Source organism: Oxyura jamaicensis, chromosome 12 (genome assembly GCF_011077185.1).
Source record: "Oxyura jamaicensis isolate SHBP4307 breed ruddy duck chromosome 12, BPBGC_Ojam_1.0, whole genome shotgun sequence".
Classification (NCBI taxonomy): domain Eukaryota; kingdom Metazoa; phylum Chordata; class Aves; order Anseriformes; family Anatidae; genus Oxyura; species Oxyura jamaicensis.
The window spans coordinates 7,239,971-7,267,526 of record NC_048904.1 but is presented as its reverse complement, the minus strand read 5'-3'; the positions used below and the strand labels follow the sequence as shown (position 1 = coordinate 7,267,526).

General features: G+C 49.5%; 2 long non-coding RNA genes across 15 annotated transcripts; both read right to left on the bottom strand.

Moving 5' to 3' along the window:
* Positions 1-145: 145 nt before the first annotated feature.
* LOC118173154 lies at positions 146-10,082 on the bottom strand. Of its 6 annotated transcripts, none has more exons than XR_004754059.1 (3): positions 8,141-10,082; positions 1,182-8,102; positions 146-1,061 (listed from the first exon to the last, which is right to left on the bottom strand). It is a non-coding gene; the product is annotated as an uncharacterized LOC118173154 (long non-coding RNA). The 6 variants fall into 6 exon arrangements; XR_004754055.1 differs by having other exon boundaries at positions 146-3,484; positions 3,732-8,102; XR_004754057.1 differs by having other exon boundaries at positions 146-3,484; positions 4,079-8,102.
* A 1,555-nt stretch (positions 10,083-11,637) lies between these two features.
* LOC118173153 lies at positions 11,638-27,556 on the bottom strand. Of its 9 annotated transcripts, XR_004754046.1 has the most exons (11): positions 27,472-27,556; positions 25,455-26,515; positions 24,605-24,864; positions 23,541-23,757; positions 22,186-22,372; positions 18,098-18,181; positions 17,170-17,569; positions 16,545-16,736; positions 15,710-15,856; positions 12,164-12,557; positions 11,638-11,665 (listed from the first exon to the last, which is right to left on the bottom strand). It is a non-coding gene; the product is annotated as an uncharacterized LOC118173153 (long non-coding RNA). The 9 variants fall into 9 exon arrangements; XR_004754048.1 differs by having other exon boundaries at positions 16,524-17,569; XR_004754045.1 differs by having other exon boundaries at positions 16,545-17,569.

Sequence of the window (27,556 nt, the reverse complement as noted above, 5' to 3'; positions counted from 1 at the left end):
TCTTGAAGGCTGAATTCAGAAAGTTTCTACAGAAATTTATTGGTTTCATTCCTACCAGTCTGAACAGAAGTTTTCCACTGAGTCTGTCAAAATAGAAACGTCTCAATTCCAATTTCCTTCAGTCTTTAGAAAGACGTGACATTAATTGTGTTAAAAAGCACTTTTATTAGTTACTGAGAAAGCAAGAGTCTGGCAACTCTTCTTGACCACTAGCTATTAACTTTTGTGAAGTCTCCTTTAGTATCGATTTGATCCAACACAGTGGTTTTATCCACCAGCAAACTCAGCAGTGACTGGAGCCAAAGGGACCAACTGCAGACGAGGATTATTGGCGTCGGGTCTCAAAGACTCCTGCTGCTGCTGGGCAAAGCTTTTCTGACCCTCTCAAGGCTTGCTTGCATCCATCCCTGTTGTTGGAAAGAATGGAGATGCGGAGGCACACTGTCAACGTGAGGCCAGGGGGAGCGGGCGTAAATACCTGCAGAACAATTTCATCTACACTTGCGATGCTTCCAGCAGGACTCAGGCAAACACCTAACGGCTTGCAGGAGCTTTGCTTTAGTCTGACTTCACGTCAGGCTCTGTTTCAGAATCAGCTCAATCTTGTGGTAATGCAGCACCTCATGCACGAGGGAAAGGTGGCTTGGAGAAATGTGCATTAAGGGAACCACCTCCTCCATCCGATCACCACAGGATGCTCTGGGGTCGCTCCTGCCAATGTTTTGTCAGGCTGGAGCTGCGTGGGCAGCCAGAAAGCCAGCTCCTCACCTGCTTCCTCCTGCCTGCTTCTGTTCAACCCTGGTGCTAGGCAAGGAGACCCCTCACTCATGTCTCAGCCCATCAGCCAGCCGGGATGCAGGCACCACACAGAGATATGACCGGGGCATTGGCATTTCACAGGAAAACTCAGATCTACCACGTATTTGCTGCCAACTGTCCCCACACACACTTGGCCATGGCTCCTTTGAAGCACCAGGACTTGACGTTGTGCCTTCAGAAGTGAAAACAGGCTTTGCAATGCACACCTTTGAAATGGTGTGGTTTGGTGGATGCTCAGAGATCTGTGGAGGGTTCCATGTAAACAATCATGCAACAGAAACCCAGAGGGAGGAGATTTCAGATGAGAAAAAAAGCTGAAAACCTGTTTTCAGCTGAAAACCATCACTTTAACATGAACTCACCAGGAGAAAATTAACTTTCAGGCTTGAGGATTGGTATCTCATACCCCAAATCTTTCGACAACATGAAGCCAAAAAACAGTTGAAGATATTTTGGTCGGAAAATGTCTTCTGCACCTCCCTTGCTGTCAGAGCACACACTGGAGCATTTGGAGGCTTCATATCTACAGGAGTGCGAAGGACCAAGTCCTTGGGCAGAAGAACACCAGGAGAAGCCTTCAATCAGCACAGACCTTCAGCTCTGCCCTTAATTTTAGGACTCCATTCAAAGTTTTAGACCAGAGATGTGGTTATTAAGGGTTGAGGAAGATCTGCTCGTGGCTTCTGCTCAAGTTGAGACTCCTGCAGAGAAGAGCAAGTACCAGTGCAAGTGTGTGCCACAGGGACCTCATTGCACACAGTTTACTCCAATTGTGCTTCCAAGCACGGGCCTATCCATGGTTTCTGGAGACCAGAAAGTGTGAGGTATTGGGTTAGGGCGATGGAACCTGGTGTTCTATGTCCTGGTTTTACACCTGAATTATTCACTGGCCTCATCGCAGCTTGCCCTGACTTCTGCCTGTATGAAGAGGAGAACCAGGCTCCTCATTTCCATTATTCAGCCTTCTGAAATGGCCGCATCCAGCCTGGAGAACAGCCCTGCCACATGCCCTTTGCGCAGCCAGCAAAAGCCTCAATTACGGGCCACCAGACCCGCTGTTTACAGGAAGCACCAGCACAGGACACAGAATTAGAAAGACCGCAAGGAAGTGAGGGATTAGTTACTGGAGATTAAAGGGCATAGAAAAGCCACAGGACAAATCAGTGGGGCCTAAGCAATGGTAGCTGCTATTTCAGTCTTCCAGCTGCTGGCAGTTGCACCAGTCACGCTGCAGCACAAGAATGTGGGAGGAATTCAGCAGGACGGATGGCTGCTCTGCTTTTTGGACCAGTAAAACACATCAAAGAATAGGTCCTGAACCTGCTGGAGAGAGAGGAGGGATGTTCACTCCACATCCTCCCTTCCTCAACCATTTCCACAAATCTTTGCTCTCCTCCAGTGCAATTCCTGATTTTGGCCTCCCTGTCCAGGCCAAGCTGCTTTGGCCAGCCCTGCCTGTCGGCACAGCCACTGTGACATGCCCATGGATTAGCCAAAATAAAGCATCTCCTCAAACCTGAAAAGAAGTGGGGTAGGGGCAAGGTCTGAAATCTCAAGCCCTTCAAGACACTCTCAAGGGGAGCTGGTGTTTTCTTGGTAAATCTTGGAATAGCCACAGAAGGAAGAGGGGGACACACACGGTACGGAAAAGGTTAATCCTGATCCAGTCCAGTCAAATCCCTCTCAAGACAATGTATTCTCTAGGCTTTTGCCTTTATTTTAAGCACCACAACCTCCCTTTCCCCTATGAAGTTCAAACCCAGCAGCAGTATCTCCCGCAGAATGCAATGCAGGTCGAACTCACGGCCGAGGCATCCAGAGAACATGTGGGTATCACTGGGGACTTCTGCAAAGCTGAAAAACAACACAAAATTCACTTTCTTGAGCAGCTCGCCTGCACTGAGATGCTTTTGCAACCCTTCCTTGGTGGACTTCAAAGGGCAGCAGAGATGCATCACACCGGTATTACACAGCAGCACCTCAGCACCAGCCCTGCAATACCTCCTAGGCCTTATTGCTGAGGGTCTAAGGCTTGCATTGCAAGCACACAGCCAGGTTCCAAGTGCACAGGGAATTTCTGCAGCTTTTCAAGCAGAGATACTGTTAACACACCAGCCCTCATTCTAGTTCTTCTGAGGTTATTTATTTTTTTGGTGAGGGCTGCTTTTTGCTAAATCTGGCCACCAAGACTACAGCGGCTGCCCACGAGCTCTGAAATTTGGGCTGTCAGTGGATCAGGTGATGCAACTGATGCAGCCCTGGCTCCATGGGAAGGCGGCCATGGACTCAACCCCCAGCCCTGCTCCTGCAATTTGCATGATGCTGCTGGAGACGACAGCAATGTGGCTGGGGGAGGGAGGGAGGGAGGAGGCTCGGTCTGGAGAGGCAGCAGGAGTTCGGCAGGGCTTTCTTTTTTGTTGTATTTTTTCTGTTCTCCCTGCCACAAATATAGAGAAAGGATGAACGAGCTTATTTTACAGCCTCAGAGAAATACCCAGCCACTATTAGCTTAACATATGCTGGTGAAGAAACTAAAGGCTTATACTTGCCTGAATAGATTAGCTGAAAAAACCCACCCCAAAAACTCTTCCATGAACCAGCAGCATTTCCCTCAGCTTTGTGCCTGATCCACAGCCCAGTGACTTCCAGACCAGAACATGACCTGCTGTACATGACAGAAGGAAAGCACCATCTCAGGTTTCCATCGTTTTTGTGGAATCTGAAGAGCCCACCCTTCCCTCCCAGCTGTCAGCCAGCATAAAATCCCCACTGTAGTGGAGGCAATGCCAGCTCTCCAAGGACAATAACATAGGAACTGCCCAGAGTATTTCCTTCTCTCCAGTCTCAACATATAGAAAACACTGTCACAGTGTCCAAAAGCCCCCAGTAAATCCCAGCAGAAGCTCAGGTACCTGCAATAACCACCTCGGAGCCACCAGAGTAGCTGTGCTGAGCCAAGAGGGCACTACATGGGACAACTGTTGCTTTAGAGAAATAATATTACCAATAAACAAGCTCAACAGCACCTTCTCCTCTTGGAGGGAAGCACTTAAGATGAAGGGCATCCATGTCACAGCTGCTCAATTAATTAACTCAATTTATTTTAACCAGGACCTCCTGGGTTTCTGCTGGGTCATCAGGTGCCTGGACTCAGGATAGGGGAGTAACCCTGCTCTGGGGGGTTCTCTTGGTACAGAGAGACTATGTTTTTCTCTGCTCCTCATACCACTTTCTTCTTCCACCACATCATGTAACTCACCTTATTACTGAAGTGGTAAAATCAGCTTCAGGAGTTCAGGATCCACGAAGCAGAGATTGGAGCTTGCGTGTGGTTCGCTGACACATGAAAGGAAAGAAAAAAAAAATCTCACTAATGGAAAAAGTGCTCAATAGCTTCATCCAAGCAAACAACACTCCCCCTGAAAACCAAACAAAACCCCACAAAAAGATCAATTTAAAAATGCAGGAAATGCTAGCAAATGTCTTTATTCCCTTTTGCAGCTGTAATTCTGCCTTCAAGTACATCTGCCTCACCAGCCTGCCCTGCGTTCACCTGACTGTGTGCAATTTCCCTGCTTTATTCAGTGTGCAAAATGACTGCAGTAAAGAGCAGAGCCAGAAGCAGCATTTCTGCTCAAGGCACTCTCCTGCCCTACACGCGACGGGGCAGCCGGAGGGTGGCCATGGATGGGATGGTGGTGGCTGACACTGCATCCCAGACACTGTTTTCTTCTTAATTGTTATTCCTATCCAATATATTATAGTGAGGAATAAAAAGGGGATTCTGCCTTATCTTGCAAGTTTATATTTTTTTTTAACTTGTTTTCAACCATGTAAGTGGCCAAACCTTTTTTAAGCTGCCTCTCCTGCTGCCATGTCCCAGTGCCACCATGGGTCACACTTCAGCATCCAGCAGCTTGCAGCAGGGGACGGGACTGGGGACAGCCGGTCTGCTCGGGCACTTTAATAGGAACTGTGCCATCCTGGCAGGTTTTGATTTAAACTGCAGTTATAAGCTGCGATTAGAAGCAGGGGGTGCTGTGCCAAGAGCTCAGATGTGAAGAATGAAAAAAAAATACAAATCCATCCCCCAAACCTGTATTTCTCCTGTGACATACCGGGTAAAGAGGCAGACCTTTTCCCAAAATTGGTTCAGCAATGTCTCTTCCTCATGGCTCTCACTCAACTCAACAGTTAATTTGGCAAAGGGAGACCTTTGGAGATGGCAACGCTGTTCAATCTTTCAGCCCATCTGGATAAAATCACAATTCAGTGAAATTGCTGGTTCTTTATCTTCATGCAGCATCATCGTACAGTTAATTTCAAGCCTTCCAGTAAGCTGTAATACATCTTTTAGCCTAAGAGCTCTTTTGCATGACACTGAAATAGACCCCAGTCTACATACATCTGCTGCCAAGACAAATGCATGGTTCAGCAGCAGTAAAGAGGATATAAAAGACTCCCACGTTACAAATGTAGGAGGCAGAGGATATTTTAGCATGGCAGTGGTTACACTTTTGGCAGCTCTGCTATAATAAACTTTGTTTTCAGAGCCTTAAAATACTCCCTGTACAGCGAAGACTGACATATCTGCTTTCAGAGGAGCTGTTTCAGGGGCTGGGGATGGTGAACAGAGCTTGGGAACACGGGGGAACACAAGGAAGATGGAGTTAACATCATCCTACATTTCAATAGGTGTTTCCTCACAAAATGCAAATCCCCACATATACCATTGGGTCCTGGTAGGGAAGGGAAGGATGCTGAGGCAGGCCAAGGCTGAAAATATGGGAGAGAAAAGGGATGTAAGACAGCAACCTTGTGTAGGAAAAGTCCTTGGAGACCTCCTCCACCTTCCCATCTGATGGAGTGCTCTCAAGTCACTTGCCACCACCAGGATGTCACCGTGAGGGTGCCTGTCCAGACCTATGTTACTGCCTCGAAGCACAGGTCCCACAGTTACAGCTGGCAGGTGGACACTTTTGCTGACTTTGATCAAATCTTTAACGTTTTCACCCAGATACAGTATGCAAGAGCTATTCTGGCTCCACCTGCTTGAGATGTGTGAGCACAACTGCAGCAGTCATCGTTGCTGTGTTATTCACAGTAGGCAAAGAGGATGAGGAGTGAAGGGCATTAGCCAGGATGGGTGGAAGCATTTGTGCTGCAGTGCAAATCAAGAGTGCACCAGAAGGGGAGAGGAAAATTTGCTTAAGACTCTAGGAGAGCCAGAGGACTTTGGCTTCCGTGTTTCCCAAGTCATCCTGAACTCAAATGACCAACCAGACACCAGGATCAGGGCTCCATACCCTGTTCCTTTTGGGTGGGCTTGGTCAAAGAAAGGCAGTGAGCACCCAGCTCTTCCCATTGTCTCCTTTGAGGCCACCAGTGCTGGCAGTCAGTGCCAGCAGGCAATGCGGGGCTCCTGCCTTCTGCTCCACAAAGTCACGCTGAGAAACACCAGGCAGAAGCAACTTCCCACTGCAGCTGGCTGGGAGGCAATTTGTGCCACAGAGGTGCTTATGGAGATAATTAGCAGTGATGACTCATACCTTAATGCACTTCGGAATGGCAGGAATAGCAGTGAAAACCTTGATCCAGTCCATTTTTTGAGCATAAAAGGAGAGCTTGTCTCATGTAGCTGATGGGAAGGGACGGCAGGAGGGACAGCATCACGACTCAAGGTATGACCTGGTGCTGCTGCTCTCTGCGCTCCCCTGGAGGCAAGGGAGGGTTGTCCTCTGGGAGCCAAACGCCATCACCACAATGCTGAGGGAAATGTTCTACTCACGACCACCATTTCCCTTTGCTCTGGGAACTCAGCCCAACAAGGAAAGATTGCTTTGAAATGTCAGGATGGATTTCCAGTCCCCGTTTCTGAGCTTTTCGTCCACTTTTGCTGTGGCTGTAAAGGGACATGACAATTTAAGACCAGTTCTAGCCACAAACACAGCATGCTGCTTGTACAAAGTGCACAAAGAAGGCTTTGCTCTGACAAGGTCTCATGGCCATGGCGTCCCCACCAAGCTGGCAGCAAAATTTTGGTGAGCCCTGTCAAAGGCTCTTGGCCAAGCCCCAAGTGTCATATTTACCATCAGCCTTAAAAAGAGAGAGAGGTACCATCAGGGAATCATTTCAGTGCCTGGTATTTTAAAGAACTGACTTGTCACCAACGTTTCTGCAAGCTGCTGTGGCTCAGATCCTCGGCTGAACCAGAGGCCAACACGGCGGAGCAGAGAAGAGCAGGGAAGAGGTGGTTTTCTACTGTCTCCCACTCCCTTCCCCCCAAAAAAAACATTTCTCAGGGTCCAACCTGTGGTAAGAAAGGGGTGAAGTCTCTGTGTCCATTCAGATCAGTCTGAGCCATCAATTTCTTGCAGAAAGGATAGCTAAAAGCTCAGATGAATAGCAAAGCAGGCACAAAGCCATGCTCTGTGCAAGAAAACTTGGGCAAATATTGACCTAACCCAAAGTGCAGGCCTAGTGTCAAACCCAAAGGGAGATCTGGTCAATGGGACCAGCAGGACTTCATGAGTCAGGTGCAGTCCAGACACCTACACATTTCTGTGGGTATGCAGAGTCAAGTTTAGTAACAAGTAAACTGAACATTTTTTTATTATTATTTTTATTTTTTTGGTGATGTTTTATGCATCCACACAACCCTAGAAATTCTACCCTGCCAGTTACGGTTTCTGGGCCAGCGAGAAAAATACTTATTATCATCATGACTCTTTTGAAAAGCTCATTGCTACGTGTGCTGAACTTGGATGGGGTCTCAGTATGGAGGATTTTGAGAGCATGTGACAGCATTATAGTTCATGCTAATCCGTCCTTGTTGTGTGCTATGAAAAATAAATAAAAACCACCACTTCCCAATCCCTAGGTTACTAACTGTGGGAAAAATGTGTTTGCCATGGCCTTCACGAGCACTTATAAGTGTCACACTTTTGTATTTATTTATTAGTAAGGAAATGCGTAACACATTGTTCCTAAGCTGAGTAGCTGGGTTGCAAAACCCCCGCAGCTGCCCCCCAGGACCCCCCTCGCCGTCCCCACCTGGAGCTCCACGCCTCGCCTGGCATCGCCCAGCTTCTTCTGCGCAGGGAGTCCCCAGTAACCACTGCTGGGTTCCTAGGAGGTTAAATGGGGGAAAAAAAAGAAAAAATGTTACTTTGCTACCAGATCAAGTACCAAAGCAATACAAAAGAACAGGGTATGTTCATGGCCCGCAGGCTGAGCCCTCCAACGCACAGCCAGGTGCGGAGCCCTGCCGGGGGTGAGCCTCCCTCCGGCGGCCCCGCAGCTCGGATCTCTGCAGATGCACGCGGCCCAGGAGGGGGAACGGTCTGGGATTCCAACTTCAGACAAACACATCTCATTTCCCCTTTCCAACCAGCAAGGTCAGGCAGTTCCCAAAGGGAAAGCCATCATGGACTGGGAACCACTTTTGTACCCTTGCCTCTTTACAACCCAGGACAAGGAGCCAAAGGACCTCCTAAAAGTTGGCAAGGAGCAGCACACGGAGCAAGTCCTCCAAGCAGGGAGGGTCCTGCCCTGCACGCACATACACAAAGGGTCCTGCACACTTGGAGGGGGTCACGTTAGCCAATATTTTAGGCAACAGAATAATAAAGATGAGGTAGTCATAGACATGCGAGCCCAGCTCTGCTCTGCTAAAACCAAATTTTCCTTTTAATACTTGCACCTCTCACACTGAAAGAGGTCTAGGTTTAGCCTCTGCTGATCTTCTGTCCCAGAATCCAGCAGGGCACCAGCCACCCACTGCTAATTAACGCGACGGATAACTCGGCAGCACAAGTCACCTCAAGTTACCTCGGCCATGGAGCACAGCAAATCCTTCCGCAACGAAACAGTGCGGCAGGAATTATCTCGATCTGTAATTGCTCTGAGCAGACAATAAAGCAGCTCACGCTGGTGGAAGTAGCCACTTAGAGGTAATAACCCTGTGAGTAACAATAATGTTAGATAGCAGATACTTGATAAAAGGCAGGGAACAAAAGAAAAAGCTTTCTTCATTATACAAAGAGCGGATGTTTTCTCTTTGCTTCCTTTGGTTCAGAAATGCATTTAGCTCTTTGGAGAGAGGCAGAGGACAGATCAGCGGCACACACAGAAAAAGCATCATTTTCCACGAGTGAGATCATAGGCAGGAAAATTAGTTTTCTCCTTTTAATCTTTCCTTATTTCTACCCAGACGCCATCCATCTTATTTTCTTCAAGAGAAATGTCTGCATATGGTTGGAAAAAAACCTGCCCTGGAGAGCCCTGCAATAGCTGCCTCCAGTCCCTGATGACTCTGGGTGGAGAATAAATCTGGAAAAAAGCCAGGTCCTGGTTAGGACTGTGGTCTTCAGTCTGGTTTGATGGCCATCTGAGACCTCTGCAGAGGTCACTATATCCCAATGCAGCTGCCTAGGGAGCTCAGACATGGCTGAGGAGGGAAGATGCTCCTGAGGCATCCTTCTCCACTTCCTAAAAGACCACAGGGAAAAGAAATAGATCGCCCCATGCTCGCTCTTTGGAAGTGATCCCTCTCCTCGGGCTGCCACAAGGAAGATGCGAGCTGAATGAGACGTAAATCAGAGCAAAGAGAAATCGCAGGAATAGAAAAACCCGGCAGGATTTTAGAGGGATTTAAAGACCCCAGTGCAGAGCCGCGCACACTGCAGACCTCGCTGCAGCCACACCAGGATTTGCCCTGTAAATGAACGGACGCCAGGCTTTGAGATGGCCGTCTGCAGCACAGACAGCGCACCAGGGGCTGCTCTGCAGGACTGCAGAGGTTCAGCACTGCTCATTAAAGTGCTGGGGAAATGTGAATGAACCAGATGAATGGATGAATAAATGAATGAAGGGAGGAAGAACGAGTGAATGAATATTGCATTGAGTTGGTGCCTTTCATCCTGGGATTGTGGAGCCGTGCAGATCAGCTGCTGTGCAGAAACTGTGTCCGTGCTCCCTGGGGAAACCCCCAGCCAAAACACATCAGATTATTTCTCAGGGCTGTCGACAGAGCCCTTTTGGGGAAGACGTGGCATATGGACGCATATTATTTGAAGCATGAGGCTTCCCCCTAACCAAATCCCTCCAATTCCCTCTTTGTCAAAGTGACAGATCATTACTTTTGGAGTTGCTCTCATTCTTGCTGTTCCAGACACCGAGCGATTTCCATGGCAACGACATCCCAGCCCTTCCAGGCCTTTTCCCAACCTCTATCATCTTCTGTCGAGTCACACTGGTGCATACCCAGGAGAGACAAGTGGCAGGGACATGACGGTGCCTGTTGGCACTGGGAGGGTTAAGGGACCCCCCCAGCTCACAGCCAAGGGACAGCACAGGGCTTGCAGGCAGCCATGAGGATTTTTAAGGATATTCAGCGCATACTGAACTGAGAGATCATTTTCTAGAGGTTTTACTGTGCTAACGCAATGTGCAATGGGCTAAACCCAAGGACCGGCATAAATGTGGATGGGCTCAGGGCAGTTTAAATGGGGATGCCTGAAGGAAGCAGGGAGGATTTCTTGTTGGAGAGGGATGGGTCAGCCCACGATGCTCTCCTGCAGGAGCCCACGATGCTCCTGAGCAGGGCCAGGACCGAACCCGGGTGCTACGGGAGTCACTTTAGCTTATAGGTGCTTTTGGCCCATGCCTCTGACTGCTCCTGGCTGCAAAGCTGCCGAGCATAGCTGCATGAGCCAGCTCGCTCTGGGAGGACACCTGAGGCCTGAAGCAAAGCTCAGTGAAAGCCAAGAGACAACTCACAGGCTTCATGCAGCTTTTCAGGCTGACCTTGACAGCTCCCAGTACACTGCCCTGGGTACGTGGCAAATGCTGCACCGAGGGAGTGGCGCTGCGAGCCCTGCTCACACAGTAACGCCTCCACTGCTGGCAGGAGCTGCAAGCAAATTATCCCAACCCCTGCTGAAAGCAGCTCCCCCTGGGAAAGATCCAGGAGGATTTAGGGAAGTGGCAACTGCTGGGGCATCTTCCCCCTTCTGTCAGGTACCATACCTTGGTCCATCTGCTCTTCCCTTTCGATTCAAACACAGATTTTACCATGAATCAACAGGGCTTTGCTGCCAGAGGTGTGCAGCCCTGCCTCATCCCAAGAGCATTTTCAAAAGCTGCCTCAAATTTCAGGGTAACCCTGCAGAGTTACGGCCTTACAACAAACATCAGTGCTGCACTGGATGCAGCGTGCTGCTTATCTCATCCAAATATTAACGAGCACCAAATGTAGGGCACAGGGCCTGCTTCCCTGTCTGTCCATGGGAAGTTTGGTCACTGATCTCAGTGGTTGCAGGACTGGACCCAAAAGGTGCAGATTGGGCCAGCAGCTTCCCTGAGTGCGGGCTGACTGGCATTGCTTTGGGGATGGATGAATAAGGAGAGGCCGTGCCGTAGTAGAGGCTGTTTGAATTAACATGTTTAAATTCCTCACTGGTGATGACCCCACAGCGCAGGCCAGGCTGGCAGGACATGGCAGGGACAGCTCAGGGGACAGCTCGGAAGGGTTATCTCCTTCCTTCCCAGCTCACATTCTCCCTCTGCATGTTCAAAGCCTGAATTAACCCCATGACATGAAATAAAGACTCCCCAGAGGGACAAAAGGGATGCAGCATCCTGTTGTGACTCAGGCTACACCACCCTACCTGAGCATTAACGCTCCAGACTCAGCAGCCAGGGGCTCTCAGTTTGGTTTTGGATCAGCTCCTTGGCTTGGAGGCCCCAGCCATCTGGGGTCCATCTGCAGGGACTGCAACAAGGACCCAGCTGGGGAAGCCCGGGGGGACATTTTTCCTGCCCACCAGTCGTAGAAGAGACAAACCTGTAGGAAAATGGAGCATATTTCTGTAACTTCTTCTGCCACCCTGGAAGAAATGCTTGTATTGTTGGAGGGCTTGGCATTGAGTTCCACTTCAATACATCTAGGCAACTACGTCAAAAATAGGGTTTTAAAATAACTAACAAGGCAAAACCTGAATTGAACAAGCTACCAAGGTCACCTTTACAATTAAAACAGGGGAGAGAGGTGTAACTCCCGGGCTTATGTAGGGGAAAAAGCCTTGTATGGGGATAACCCAGGTTACCACACTGGGTGGGGGATCGTGGTGCCACCCAACCTGCACAACTTTTCAGAACAGGGACGTTTGCCCCAGATGCTGGGCGATGCCCTAGGGCAGGATCAGAGGGGAGTGGCCCCTCTTTAGCTTCCAACTCCCCCAGCATGTCAGGCAGAGCCAGCCTAGGAGCTCTGCTCCCTCCACCCACTGACTGGGAGAGGAGGTGGGAAAAAAAAAAAAAAAGACAGCAAATTGAGACTTACCTCTGTGTTTTCTCCTGACGCCCCCATCACTCTCCTCCAATCTAATCATTCTCTTCCTCTCCAATCAATGCCAATTTGCAAGAGGAGCAGCTCCCAGTGCCTGAGCGCAAAAGCCTTTAATTACTGTCATCTAGGAGGCTGTGCCAGGCTCCCCTCTGGTGCCTTTTGCATAGTTTTCGGAAGACAGTGCTCTAGGACTTGACGCCCCCAACATGCCATTTGTCAAGCTTTATTTTAAACCAGCACTCACTGCCTATTCAGAGGCATCATCAGTTAAAAATCTGGCTTGTGAGGAGCAGCTTGCTGCACAGAAACGCCGAGAACTGCATCTCTCCATCGATCTGCTGTCTCTCCTCCTGCTTGTAGTAGACTGGACTCACATCATGTATTAAAGCTGCGATACAGAAAATGGAATAAATGGGGTCAGAAAGGGACAAGGCACATTAAGGGAGACCAGCCTGACTACTGTTAACCATGCTATCTCAAGAGCATCCTGTCGCACAGGAGTCTCCAACCCCTGATTGCTGGGAGCACATTCCCCAAGGGGATGCGTGATCTTTACGTACAACGGGGCATTTGGTATAAGCCATGGCTTTGTATTTTCTCCTGCATGGTACAGTCTCCTACACAAACTGAGTCCTGTGCTTGGCATGCCCAGCGGAGGAGGGATGAGAAACTACCTTGCTGCCTGCCCTGCCATGCTGCAGACAGGACACAGGGCTGGTTGGACTGCTGGGGAGAAACAGTACGATTGTCCTTAATCACAGCCTGAGCTAATATCTGGCACTCTGCAAACCCAGTGACCTTGCTGCTTGGGCTCAGGAGACACTGAGATACACCAGAAAGGATGCCAAAACATTTCCAGATGGCCTGGGCCAACCCATATGGGACCTGCTCTATGGAGCACGCCCATCAGAGCCATGCTTCTAATATTTCATGTTTGGAGCATCAGCTGTGGCAGAGAAGAGCTGCGGAGGAAGATTTCTGGGGAGCCACTGCCAGTGGGTGGCACTGCAAAACCAGCGGTATGGAATGGAGGAGCAGGGTGGAAGAGCAGCACAGAGGCTGCACACACATGTGCTGAGCATCTCTGGCTCGGCAGCTCAAGGCTGTGAGCATTGCGGGGCTGCCGCAGCCAGCCAGCACAGCGGGAGGAGAGGAGGCATCGGCAAGGGGTTTGAGCTGCTGGTGTGCAGGCAAAGAGCAGCATGGCCTCCACGGGGAACACAAGTGGGAATGCGAACTGGCTGCTGAGGTCAGGATCAGTTGATGTCATGTAATCCATCACCCCAAAACATAAGGTCTCAGCTCAGGGATCCAGGCGGGCTTCTGCCCCTGCCCATGTCATCCTGGGGGAAATTACGGCTGTTGGTGCACAACAAGAATTTGGCTCTGGAAGGATGTAATGCCTGCCTGGTGGGTGGCAGTGCCATTGACAGCCTCTGCCTCCACAGGCAGAGCCACCATTTCTCCACACAGTCATCACTGCTAGCATGCAGTTTCCCCGGCAGAGAAAGCAAACAGCGTGCAGAAGTCTGCATCCAGCAGGTCCACCAGCAGGATGCTCAGGAGTGCAACCTCGAAAGGAGTTTGCTCTTCCATCATGGGGTTTGAAGCTGTGGCACCAGGGCTTCACCCACTATCTTCCTTCTGCAGGGAACATGCTGAATGGCAGGGAGGGGGTGGCAGCCAAATCCCGTCCACAGACTGCCCACCTGCACACTTAACACCTTGCTGCAATCCCTTCCAGACTGGGGAAGAGCTTCGATCCAGCCCTTCTGCCGCAAACAGATCCAGTTTGCTCCTAGCGCTGAGCACTTGGTAATTACAGTACATCCGACTTAATCGGGATGTGCTTAATTGGGAAATCCACTTACCAGGATGTCACCTAGGGAACCCAATTTAAGCTTGATAACACTTAAGAGCCTGCTGCTTTATAGGGAAGGTAATTCTCCTGCAGGGAGATGCCTTCAGGTGGCTGAATCACACTCCCTCTCTCCCACCAGCAACCAGCAACTCCTGGCTGCTTGCTCCTGGAACAGATTTCAGCTTTCTCCTTAAGTAGGTTACGGTCAGGAAAGGCACCAACTGCTGCTGCCAGATCACTGCTGCCACCCCACAGACCCCTTCCTTGGTTAAATATGGTTTTCCTTCCATGGCCAGGATATTTTGATGAGGATGATACGCATTAGGCATGCCCAAGCTGCTCTGCCCAGCTATCACATGAACCGGGATAAGGCAAGAGCCTTAGAGACAACCAGTATCCCTTACCCAATGCTAGCCTTCCTCCCGCGTCTCTCTGACAGTCCAACACATCAAATACTCAAGTGAAGAGAGGAAGAGGAAACACGAAGAGCTCTTAAAAACTGCATGTTTAGTTTAGCACTTGGAGATGCCAATTTTTAAGCCTGGTTTCCTACAGGAAAAGAGTTTACTTGACCATACTGAGCATTTGTGTGTGCACTTATGCATGTCTAATAGATCCCACTGATAACTGCTGAACCTACTGAACCGACTCCATCAAACTGGTCAGAGAAGCAGCTTTTTCAAAGACAACAAATTCCCACAAGTTTTACAATAATAAAAGCAAGACAGAGGAGAGAAACCCTATGAATACCCAACCTCCGCTATCTCTCAGGGACTTGGGACAGCATTTTCACAAGCCAAACCCCACAAACCACATTTCCTCGTTTCCAGAGGGATGCAGATTGCTCCAGGATCATCATTCTTCCAGGATTTTGGCACTGCCTTGGTTATCCTTTTCCTTTATACTCTCACTGCTTGTTTTTTTTGAACTGTTCCTGAAAGTGGAAGTACTCTGCTACTCACATTCAAAAGGCCAGCCTTTGGATGGAGGCTGCATTTGCTACTGAAACATCTGTATCACATGGCAACAATACAACAAAACTTTTCAAGATGCTGTGTTGGTGTTTTTGTTCTCCCCAGCCACTAGGAGCTGGAAGGAGTCGAGCTGAATGCTTTGGATGTGTAATAGCAACTGCAAGCAGGCTGGGAGAAACCATGGGCAACTCCTTTAGCATTGCTTGCCTTTCAGACACTAGAAAATGCAATAGCTTGGCATCAAGTGAGGGGTTTTTATGGCTGCAGGTTTTGTGCTTCCCTGAACAAGCCAACTTCCACATTAGCAACACTTGCTTTTTTAAGTGCTATAAAATATGCAAAGGCACATGTAATATATAGCAATTTCTGTTAAAACAGGAGGTAAGTGCTGAAATGCTTCCCGATTTATCCTTTTGCTTCTCCTAAACCATGCTGGGAAAAGGGAGAGATGCAATCCTCTACTTTAGCTTGTCAGTCTTAATAACCCTGAGATCGATGGAAGAGAAATGCTGGATGCCTCTCTGTCATGGTAACAATTGCAAAAGAGAAAACCCTCTCCATTTCTGAGAGCCCCAGCCAATGTCAAGCACAGCACAAGAACGCCGAGGTGTAACACAACAGTCAGAGAAGAACCTGCAGGCTCCAGTGCTGAGTGGAGGATCTGGTAGAGCAGATCACCACGATGAACCATGCTAGCAGGCTCACCTCCTCGTCCCCTCCTCTTGTTCCTGGCCCTCTTTGCCTTCACTCTGCTATCGAGTAGGCAGAACCCGGCACAGACTTGCAGCAAGGCCAGCGTCATGGCCCATAGCTGGCAGCCGGCTGTCTGCAATCAGGTTCAGACCAGTGCCTCTGGAACAGAGAATGAGTATTTATGAGTTTCAGGCTTTTAGTACCATGCATGTTCAAACCCATCCATGCCTGCAGAGCAACCGCAGCTCTCCGCTGCCAGTACGAACAGGTAACCCCAACCAGACTGCGCCTTGCATCCATTTCACACATGTAAGAAGTATTGAGCAATGAGCAGGAGGGTCATCAGACCTCAAATCTTTAAAGCAACACTGGACATCTTTAGACAAATGCAATGATTATCTTTAGCGTGGTTTATGTGATACAGATTTTGTGAACTTTTTGGGTGCAAATTAAGCATAATTGTTTAACAACCGTCAGTGGTGCTCTTTCCAACCAGCAAAATACATCACAGCATCCTGAAAGCTTCTTAGCACAACTGATGTTAAAAAGCAGATTGTTTTTAAGATTTTCAGTGCATTTGCCAACAGAGAAAATGTGCTAAGTCTGGTGCTGGCAAGTGCGTCCTTACCTTGTTTGTCCAGTGGGTTGGGAGAGGGTGTTGGATCTAACTGGCCGCTGCCTGCACTGGCTTTGGGCACCCCTGGCCTGGCTCTGACATCCCAGCTTGGGCGGGGAGACCAGGGATGACAGTGCAGTCCAGCCAGAACCAGCCTCCCACCCAGCCAGCTCCACCATCCAGATGAACTTGATAAAACAAGTGCTGTACCTGGGCACATGCACTCTGCACCTGATTTTACAACACGGCAAAAACCAAAGGAATGACACTGCCTTAAGTGTCAAGGGCTCCTTCATTCAGCACCTAGTACACCAGCAGCTCCTGCTAAGTGGTCCCTGCTCCATCCTCGGGGCCAAGGAAAAGCTCTGACTCTACTGGTGAAGTCCTGGGATGTGAGCATCCATTGCTTTGCTTTCAAGAAGGCTGGGATTAAAAAAAAAAAAAAAATCTGTATTTTCCAGTTAATTGCAGAGTACCAAGCAGTAAAATCCTTATTTTATCATCATCCCTCTAGGTAGCCACCAGGCACTGAAACAATGGTGAATGAAAACAGAGCTTGCTTGTGGTGCAAGTGAGGACAAAGATTTGGAGACTTGAATGGCACGACTGGATTGGCGCAGGGGCAACCAGAGACCAGTAGAGCTTTAGGCACTCTGGGAGCTCACATTTAATTAAAACAGGGAGGAATTTGTCTCAGCAAGTTGTGAGACATTTACTTCTCCAGTGTGACTAAGCCGTTGAGTGTTATCTAACCCCTCCATGGGGACTTGGCTGCCAGCTAACCATGTTCCTGCAGCTGAAGTGGGCTAATTGAATCTAGTTTGAAGCTTTGGGGAAAGCCTGCTTGCCAGCCTACCTGCCCCTTCACAATCCCAATCAGCTTTGCTAGCAGCAAGACAACCTAGTGGGAGTTTTAACTGCGAAAGAGTATTCAAAAAATCCTGACAAAATCCAAGGGCCTGACCAGAATGACGGGTTCTTGTGGTTCTCTACATCATTCCATTTCCAGCAATGCAAATTGGTCTCTTCTCCTGCAAACAAACAATGCTGAAACATGTTCTTACTGCTCACAGGACCTGGAGGCTCCCGACCGCTGAGAGCTGTCCTTAACCACAGCAGGAAAGTTGTGGCGCCGACTTTTCTTGTAGTGGTGATGCAAATCTCAAGATGAATTTCTCCATAAATAGCTCATTACAAACAATTCTTTCCTTTGTCTCAGGTTCCAGATGAAGACACGGAAGTTGTTCCGGCAAGAGCTGCACATATTATAGCAAAAAGATATTTCTCAGAGGGCACAACTGAGCTACAACAGCCCTTGGGCTTTCTGACTTGCTCTCTGCACCCTGCAGCTCTCCCTGCCCCAAGGAGATAGGAGGAACAGTTGAACTCAGGAGATCCTAGTTTCCATTCCTTTTCCCTGTTGTTCTCCTGGGCTGAAAAGTTTTTTTTTTTATTATTTATTATTATTATTATTTTTTTTTTTCCCCTTACTTTTCCAGCCCAACTTGACTCACAAGTCGGGCTCACCCCAGTTGACTAGCCCAGTTTTGCATCTATGCTGTTTTGGGCTCATTTGCCAAAGCATCGGCATAGCACGAGGGGGTAAGAAAACAGCCACCTTGTGCTGTGTCTCCTTTGCACTTTTGGAGGTCACTGCTCTCTGGCAGCCTCCCGAGCCCCCAGGAATGCCCACCTGCCCCTATTCCCCCAGCGCTGACCCAAACACCTCCAGCCAGAGCAGGGGGGATGCTCTTGCTGCTGTATTTAAATTGATTCGGTGGTACCTGAACAGACAGCATTAAAGCCATGCAGGCACCATCTCGGGAGGCTTCAGAGAGGCTCCTGAAGGACAGGCTGAAACAGCTTATCTGGAGACAGAGTTAATTTTTAAAGGGAAATCCTGCTCACTTTTCAAAATGAGGTAGATTTTACCAAAATGGTTCTCCAGCTTCATGCACCAGCAGTACCAAACACATTGCTGAAAGAAAAGAATTCGCTGTGTCAAAACAGAGCTGTGGTTTTCAAAGCTAACAGGGAGAGAGCACACTGTAAATATATGGAGGAAGCACATACACGGCTTATTAATAGACACTTGCTGGGAGACTTCAGGCTGTGTGACAAGGGTTTTACTGTACTCCGATGTCCTCGCATGCCCCTGTTCCCGCACTCAGCACCAACCTCCTTCACCCTGCAGCTCACTTGTCAGACCTGACAGCTTACAGACAGCAGCTGGGGCACAGAAAATGGTGTTTTTGCAGCTGATATTAGTGCCTTAGCCACTGAAGCATCCAGCACCTATTCTCAGCTGGTAGGAAAAGCATCGTACAGAAGGAGCTCGTGCCCCTTTTGCTGGTTTCACATTGCCTGAACTCTGAGTAGAGCAGGAGTTGATTTTGTTAGCTTTACACACCCCGGCTCAACCACTCATTCCCCAAAAGGCTGAACACAGAACACGCTCTCTACTTCCTTTCCTATGCAACTGCTGTCGAGATGGCTGCAGAGTTTTCCATCAAAAGCAGCTCCCTGCTATTATGAACTGGACCAGATTTATACATTCCTACATAGGAATATGCCCAGCATGGATTCTATAGCCTCTGACTTCTTTCCCCATGAAAGCTGTAACAAGAATGCTAATACCCTAATTAAGGAACAGAAACCAGTCACTGTCGCACCATAGGCTTCCCAAAACATTCACGCAGGCTGAGTTCCCTTTTTTCAGACACAGGCCTTTCTGTCAAATGGGGTATCAGCCAGCTGGGCTGCTTGTGGAGACAGGTTGGCTTTTCACCCAGTGATGGAGGGAAAATAGCCCTCAAGCAGCCTTCCTCCCCCAGGGGATGCTGGTGGGAGCTGGTCCATGCACAAGCAAGGCAGAAACGCTGGTAGCTTCTCAGAGCATCTCCAGCCTCAGGATCTATCTATTTCAGCATTCCTCCTGCCAGCCTGTAGATTGCTCAGGGCCCAGAGATGCACAGACTGTTATTAAACAGCTATTTCTGTTGACATCCATATTTTTAGGAAACATTACTGAAAACATTCACTGCAACTGCTTGGAGGTAATGGAAAAAGAGGCGAGCTGAATACTCTGGGATATGGGGACCTCGAGGCAGGCATCCAAACCGGGCTGGGATGTGGCCCAGCTTCCCTGTTGTGTTTACGCTCTGTGCCCTGCAGGGCCCTGGATGAATCCTGGCAGTATCCTTGTGGCTGGCCAGCCCCTACCCAGGGGCTTGGAAGGGGTTGTGTGGCAGTGGTGGGCTGGGATCACTGCCAGCCCACCTCAACAGGACCCTGTTCAAAAAGAGCGCTCAGCTCCCTGAGATGCTTGGGGAGCTGTACCGAAGCAATGGAAATTAAATTCATGGTGAAATTTGCAGTCCCAGCGCTCTCCTTACTGCTCACGAGCATCCAGCAGAAGGCAATATACGGGTCCGTACAGTGGATGCCAGATCTAGAGCTGCCTTGCCTGCAGACTCACAGCTGCTCATGCTCACCAGCCTCTTACACTGCCCTTCTCCTTGTGTTCGGGATGAACGTGGCAGAACAAGAAGAAGGACTTTGGGGAGACCAGCCTGCTCTCTGAACAGCCGATCCTCAGCGTAGCAAGAAGAACGGACTCCAGCTTGATGCCCAGAGCCCCACGTGGGTCTCCTTGTACCAAACCCTTCAGCATTTGGGATTTTCTGCAGCCACCCTGCCTGTGTCACCGGGTGAGATGCGAGCAGTGGGCCACAAGTGCACTCAAGACATTAGGTTCACCCTCAGACTTCACGGAGGAAAGCTGCTGAAGATGTGCTGGTCCTGAGCACGTCTGTCCTTGTGCTGTCCATCCATGCTGGCCACATATGTGGCGGGCTGCTTTAAGAAGTTCCCCTGGCCTGAAACCACAACTCCTAGGAGGCAAAGCACCACAAAGCTGCATGCTTAATAGTGCTCTGGCGCTGTTTGCCCGCTAATAGCCTTAACTTCCGACTGCACTGTGCCGGGGTTTAGGCAAAGCAGGGTTCCCAGCAGGGCACTCCATAGATTTCCTTTCCCATGAAAGAGACTTAAGCCTTCACGTTTGTTCCTTGTGCCCAAATCCCATTCTTTCCAGGTAGAGGAGAGAGGAATTTGGTGGATTATGATTAAGGAGGTGTTGTTCTGAGCAGGAGCGGGGCAGGAAGGTTAATGCAGCATGTGGCTGTGGAGCATAAGAAAGAGATGCAATAATGGGAAAAGTCTTGTGAGAGGAGGTTTTTGGGGCTCTTCTCCCCTGCAGAGCAGGTGGGAACTTCCAGGCATGCCGTATATGTTTATTAGGTCTGGAGGTGGATGCTGGGACTTGAGCAGGTCCCCTGTTACTGTGCAGTGATGCTCAGCAGTGGCAAGTGTCTCTAGGGGTGGGGTGGGTGCAATGCTTGCATTAGGAAGCCCCACCACCCCCAAGGGTCAGGCAGAAGCTGTTGACAGGACCACAGAGCTCACGTACAGAATGCAGTCTGCCAGTACATAATACAAACCCTTCCCAGGGCTCCAGCACCATTCTCTCCAGAGCCCCAAAGCACTGCAAAAACAGTAATTAAAACTTCCCAGCCCCCAGCCTTACCAGTGGCGCTGAACTCATTTTGCAGTGTGGGAAAATAAGCCTTACATGATTAAGACAGACAACACAATTTCAACAGCAGGAGAAATCACTGTTGAAATGTAAGCTGCTGCGTGAGCCCTGGCCCTTCACACCCAACAGAAGGCCCTTCAGGCCAAGAAGAAGCAGGTGGTGTCTTCTTCATCAGGAAGACAACATCCATCTCTCCCCATACATATGGGCAACAAGAGACCAACCCACCAGATTCATCTGTGCAGTCCCAACAGCAACAATCCAACATGTTGTGCAGGACTGGAGGTTGCAGGGAAGTGGGGAGCAGCAGAAGGATAAGGAAGGACATGCCTTCAAGAAGTCCTCTGTTCAGTTCCTCCTCCTGGAGCATCTCTACCTTTATCTAGAGCTAGAAAGAGTTCAGAGCTCCTTGTGCCACCCCGTTGACCACAGGGCTGATTTCCTTCCCTTGAAATGTATTAACAGAAACTTCTTTCATAAGGAACTTGGTGCTGGAGCACACTAGAGCTTGGCTTATCTGAAAGTTGTACACCAGAAGCTCACACCAGAAGCTCTGACTCTTTGCATTCTGGTTTCTTTAATGCAGCAAAGAGAGTCCAGCAACAGAACAGACCATCCCTCTCCTCATTCCTCCTGGCTTCATACTCTCCAGGAACCCTTGGAAAAAAAATCATGCAGGAATCTAGACTTCCATCAAGAATATCTTGGCAAATGCTGCAGCCACAATTACATAGCCATTAGAGAGGACAAGTCACCTACTCTGTACATGGAATTTCAGTGTTGTAAAACCTTGTATTGTCCCTCTGCAGAGCATGAGTAACACCTTGAGGAAAGCATGAAGCTACTTCTCTTCAAAGATTGTCTAACAAAGCAATATTTAACCTAACACACTCAGGTATGCACTCACATTCTTTGCAACTCTTTTAAGTCACAATGCTTCAACTGATGAGCTAAATTTCATCCCAGGATGAAACATGCTGTAAATGAAAAAGGCTCATGCACTTGCTTTTTTACCTGCCAATCCATGCCTGCTAGGAGAATTACAATGACATCTCAAATTAGGGTCAACGTAAGAATTTAGCACACCTCAGCTCTGAGCATCTGTATGGGGCTGAGCTTGGGCTGATGCAAAAGCTACAGGCAAAGTTCACAGAAAATGTCAGCATGTTTTGCTATCAAACAGGCTGAGGCAATTTAACAAATTACCAGCACTTTGCTGATGCAGCCTGCTGCTTCTCAACTGCTGGAGCAGACCAGGCACTCTTTGCAAGTTACCTTTTGGGATCGCTGGAGCCTGTGCCATGGTGGAGTCAAGCCCACCACGGTGCCATGGGTGTCCTCGGATCAAATGGGGATGCTGGGCTTGGAAGATCATATCTGCCATGCTGAGCCCTGACAGCCCTTGCCTGATGTCACCCAGCAGGACAGTGGCAACACGTGGGATACAGGCAACAGCCAGCCCCTGTTGTGATCACAAATAAAAGAACAGGAAACAACAGCAATTGAAAATGAATTAAAAAGAGCTGCTCTTCTCTGCAGAGCTGGCAACAAATGTGCACATCTGCAGGGACTAATGATAAATGCTCCTTTCCCAACATGGCTACTGAATGAATGAAGCAGTTAAGCCTGCAGTAAAATTCATCACACATATTTGAGCACACTCAGTGTTTTTCACCCAGTTGTTGGTGGGTCTCTAGCCATTAAAAGCTAAGTCTTGCTGAACTAAGAAATGCATAAAGTAAATTGTACCCAGGCAGCGGGGACTCTGGGAAAGCATTATCCCATTTGCTTGTCTTGTTCTCGACACAAAGTTAAGCATGCGCTAACATGCTGTGAGGTCCTGAGCTGCGGTTTGGTGCCAGCTAGGGATGGAGGGCAGGCAGTCAGATGGCCAGGATGGTCGCAGCAGCACTGCATGACACAGGTGTGGGTTCAGCACGTCCATGTAGGAGCTGCCAGCAATATGTGCTGCTTTAGGTCCAGAGGACAGCCAGTAAGGAGACCACTGCAAGTTGTACTTGATGGCAGGGTTTTGCTGGAGCCATTGGACACCCCTCCCTACCCTGCCCTCTTAGAATCACAGGACCATCGAGGTTGGAGAAGACGTTCAAGATCTACCAGTCCGATCTACCAAGTCCCATTGCTAAGCCCTGTTCCTTCGTTCTTAACACCTCTCCCAGGGGTAAACCACCCCGCCTCTTAACAGCTTGGCAAATGCTTAGGGACCCTTTGGGAGGAAAATGCAATTTTAATGCAAAGTGACCTTTCTTTTTCTTTAGAAAACTGTGTTTATCCTTGCTCTGCTGCTACTGCCTTCAAAACACTAAGCCCAGAGCCCTGGCCTGGGGTGCATTCACCCCCAGGGGCAGCCATCAGGCTGTAGCCTGGTTGTCTGGAAAACCCAGCAAGGCTGCAGGATGTGGGGAGAGGTCCCACTACAGAGGGGAAGACAAACCAAATTTCAGCCTCCCCCGCTCACCACCAGGCTGCTCCCAGATGCACGCCAGCAGCACCTGCGGCCGCCCACTCCACAAGCATCCCCACAGGCTCTGAGCAGCTGGGGAAGCACTTATGGAGCTGGCAGCAATGCAGGGAGTGTTATTTACTTATCCAGAATGGATTTTCCATACCTGCTGATATTTCCAGACCTCAGTCAAAAGCAAGGGGCAGCGACACTGCTGGGGGATGGGCTGGCTCGAAGGGCTTTGCTGAGAACTGTGGTTTTGTAGTTTAGCACCGGGGACTGGCTCCATTTGTCTTCTCACTACTGCAGTCTGATCCCCAAGGAGAGGAGGGAAATGTGCTGGTTTGGACTTGCTGTGCTTCGTGTTTGAAAGGGATGGTCTTCTGCAAAGGGAAAGAGAGACCTGGAAACCTGCTGATTCTATTATGCTTTCCTGGGGCTAATTTAAGTTGTTGGAAATCAATGCAGCCATGAAAAAAGCAGCCCGTGGGACTCTATTCAGAACGCCTGATTCCTATCAAAGATCTAGGAATTGCTGGGAGAGGAGCAGTGGCATAGCAACAGGAAACGTTCCCTGAAGATGATGTGACTTCAAACAAATTTCTCTGTGGCTGGGGTTTCCTGCTCACCTAGGATGCTTTTGGGGGGGGGGGGTGGAAATTGCAGCAGAGCCAGGGCTGCTCTGCTCCCCACTCCATCACCTTTCCAGGACTCCAATGTTTGGCTTTCGCTCCAAGCCAAAACAAGGTCAAGATAAAAATATCAAAATCCTGCAGGCCACAGTCATGCTCCTGCTGTGTTTCTGCTCTAGCCTGAAAAGTGACTTCCCATCAAGGTGCGCCATCAGAGCAATTACTCCAAGAGGCATCTGCGATATTCCCAGCAAGACCCCGCTGTCTCTCACAGCCATGTCACAGCCTCAACACGGACTTCAGCTCATTTTTAGCAGCAGGCAGGAGCTGGCAGGACACAGGGCTTCTAGTCTGAAGGCACCCCTGATAGCTGGCAGTCGGACACGTGCCAGCATCACGACAAAGCTGTGGGGACATAACATCATCAGCTGGATTTATGAGAAGTGGTTCCTCAGGAGAGGGCAGCTGATGGCCACTTCTGCCAGGGAAGCAGGTGACACCAGGCTGAAGAAGAGCATTTGTCTGCACCAATGGGCCACTGAGATGTGGAAGAAAAGTTTCCTTCGGGGCAAAGGGGCACATCTCTGCTTTCACTTACCACCCACAGCAGCTCTCCTCCTCTTGGTGTGCCGTTCTCATCCCTCAGCTGACATCGTGCAGCAGAAAACACTAATCTCATCCTCCTACGACATGCCAACAGGGAAAGAAGCTTAGCTGGGGACAAGGCACTTCCCAGCAGCCTCTGTGAAGCCGACCTGGTGGCCTAGGGTCACCTGTAAGGATAATACATACAAATCCCTGCGGCTCCTGTGTGCTGAGCAGGGATGAAGTGGGCACCAGGATTTTAGCAGATGCTGGCTAGAAAATAACCGTGAGAAATGAATAAACCAATTAATGCTGGCCCACTGACAGCCAGCACCTCTCCCCCATCACTCCCCGCACAATAAAACCTGTCTCCAAGGCTCAAGCAGATTTAGGGTGACTGCAAAGAGCCCAGAGGAGGGAAGAAAATAAAAACCCTTTCCCACTCCAGCTAATATTATTTCCAGATAATCTGTTTGAGGCAGCACCCTCTGCAAACTGGGAAAGCTCTTAAGAGCTGTTAACACCTTCGTTCAAACTTCCTCATCCTCCCCCAGACAAGCTGTGATTAATTACCCAATCCACCTTGATCCCCCTGGGAAACAGTACTGGCTCTGGGCATTCATAGGCAGATTTGCTGGGCATGCCGGGTCCCTCTCGGCCTCAAGACAAGCAGGAAAAGGCTGGCAGGGGATGAACAGCATCCAGCCACGTGTTTACATTAGCAGGGGTGGAGGGCGGCAGGATGAAAAACTGACCAGGGTCTAGACAACAATTGTGGTTGGTTCTTTGGGTTTTGGAGGGGGCAGTCACCAGGAAGTCCATCGTTCAGGCCCCGCTAAGAGCACAGCCCTGCTGGATTTCACCTGGGTTTTCTCAGCTCTCCTTACAGCTTCGCTGCTCCTCAACTCAGCTTGCTCGCAGGGCATGTCCTTTCCTAGCAGTTCCCAGTCCTGCCAACAGCTTTGGAGATGGGAAGGTGGTGAGGAGAGGGCAGCTGATGCTTGTTTTGGCAGCTGGTCACTGCAGCAGCGGTGATGATAGCATGAGCATTTACACCTGCCCAGGTCAAAAACTCAGAGACAGCCTGATTGCCACCACAAGGCCCTGTCTGCCATAGCTGTTTTCTGCCAGCCACCTCAAGAAACCTTCAGCCAGGGACAGCAGCAGCTCTTGGGTCCCAGCGTGTCAACTGCTGGGCTCCATATGAATTTACAAAGGAAAACCACTGTCCTCTCCTTGGTCCCTTCTCCTACATTGTACAGGACATTTTCAAACAAGACAAAACAACTTTGGAGTCATCATCTTGTGCACTTTCTGAAAAGGTGCCAAAGAGAGAATGAAGAGAAAGAGAATGTCTGCCAGATGGTGTAAGAGGGTTCAGGTGTCAGCTCCCCCAGGGTGCTTCACAGCCCCAGGTGTTGGTTAGCATCACACCTACACACTCTGCGTTGTGGGCTGGGCTCAGTTTTAATTTTCTTTTTATTTTTAGCTGTGCTTTCAAGAAAGGAAAAAAAACACCTCTGAATCTCTGCAGCTTCCTCAAGTCTTTGAGAAAGAGAGCTGGGGAGAAAGTAGTGATCTTGGGATCGCTGAAGGCTCCAGCCAGCTGGAGGTGTCTCTATCTTCCAGTCCACATCCAGAAACAACAGTTGTCAAATCAGCTTGACCAGACACTGGGAAGTGTGTGGGAGTGCAAAATGGATGTGGCTTATAGATCCACTCTGCCAGGTCTTCTCCAGGACGCTGAGTGCGTGGGACACCTGGGCACCTTCTCTGGGGTGGAAAGCCAGAGGAAGCTCCGCCACAGAGGGCTCCTGGCTCTGCCAACCGTGTCTACTCTTACTGACCACCCGGTGGGATCGATATATTGAGAAAGTAATGCCCAAAGGGAATTGCTGTGGGATTTCTGCCTTTGGTGTGTGAGCTGTAATCATGCAGCTCACAGGTTGTGAGAATTTCTCCACTGCTAGTGAGGGAGCACCAACATGCCAGGCTGGGACCCAGGTAAGGAAAGCAGGTTCTGTGGCATTCTTATAAGGACAACAGCTCACAGGGGCCACCCATCTCCACCAGGACTGAAGCTGTCACTTCTCTGCCCTGAGGACACTTGGGCAGCTCTCCTAGCTGCCTTCTGGTGATAAATGGTGTGGATCCAGTGAAGCCCAGCCCAGATAGTTTGGTCAGGCCAGCCTGTTTGGCAGATGCAGTACTTTTTACAAGGGTCTAGTCACTGCTTGGATAGGAGACATGAGGAAAAACCAGGTGCTGCAGGAAGTGGTTTGGGTGATTTAGTAGGTGGCATCTTCCCTGCGAGTCAGCAGTGTGCTGAATGTCCTCTCAGGGAGTTCAGGGCCCCACGCTGCCACAGGTGTTGCCATTTTAATGACATCCCAAGCCAACCACTTGTGGTCACCCAAGATCCCACTTCTTGCAAGTGCGGAGGTGTTAGCTCCAGTGTCCTGACCAAGCTCCAGTTGTCAGCAATTATGCTCTGCTGAGCCAAGAGCTGCAGGAATTTCCTCTGGACACATCTATTCTTCACTCTCTCTTCCTGCTATGACTACTGAACAGTTTTCCCAGGTGCCAGAAAAGAGCATTTACATACGTGCATCAGATACAAATACACTGAAAGCCCCTTTCTTGTTTTCCCCATGCTCATTCTCTAAGGGCGACCAACCCTAGTGTCCTGTTTGCCTTGTATCCCTGCTCCTTCCATACGTCCCGATCCATGCAATTGCCAGCTCTTCCATCCCCAGACAGGATAAAAACAGACCAAGGTACCCAATGCTTAATATCATGTGCATCTTTCAGTCCAAGGCCCATGAACCATGCACACCTGGAACCAGCCTGATCAAACCACAGTGCAACTTCCCTGCTCACCTGTTGGTTTTGCTCTTCTTCCTTTGCCTGTGGTTGTTCAGGTCATGGCCATCGCTAGCTTTGGCTGAACAAGTGCATCATGCCG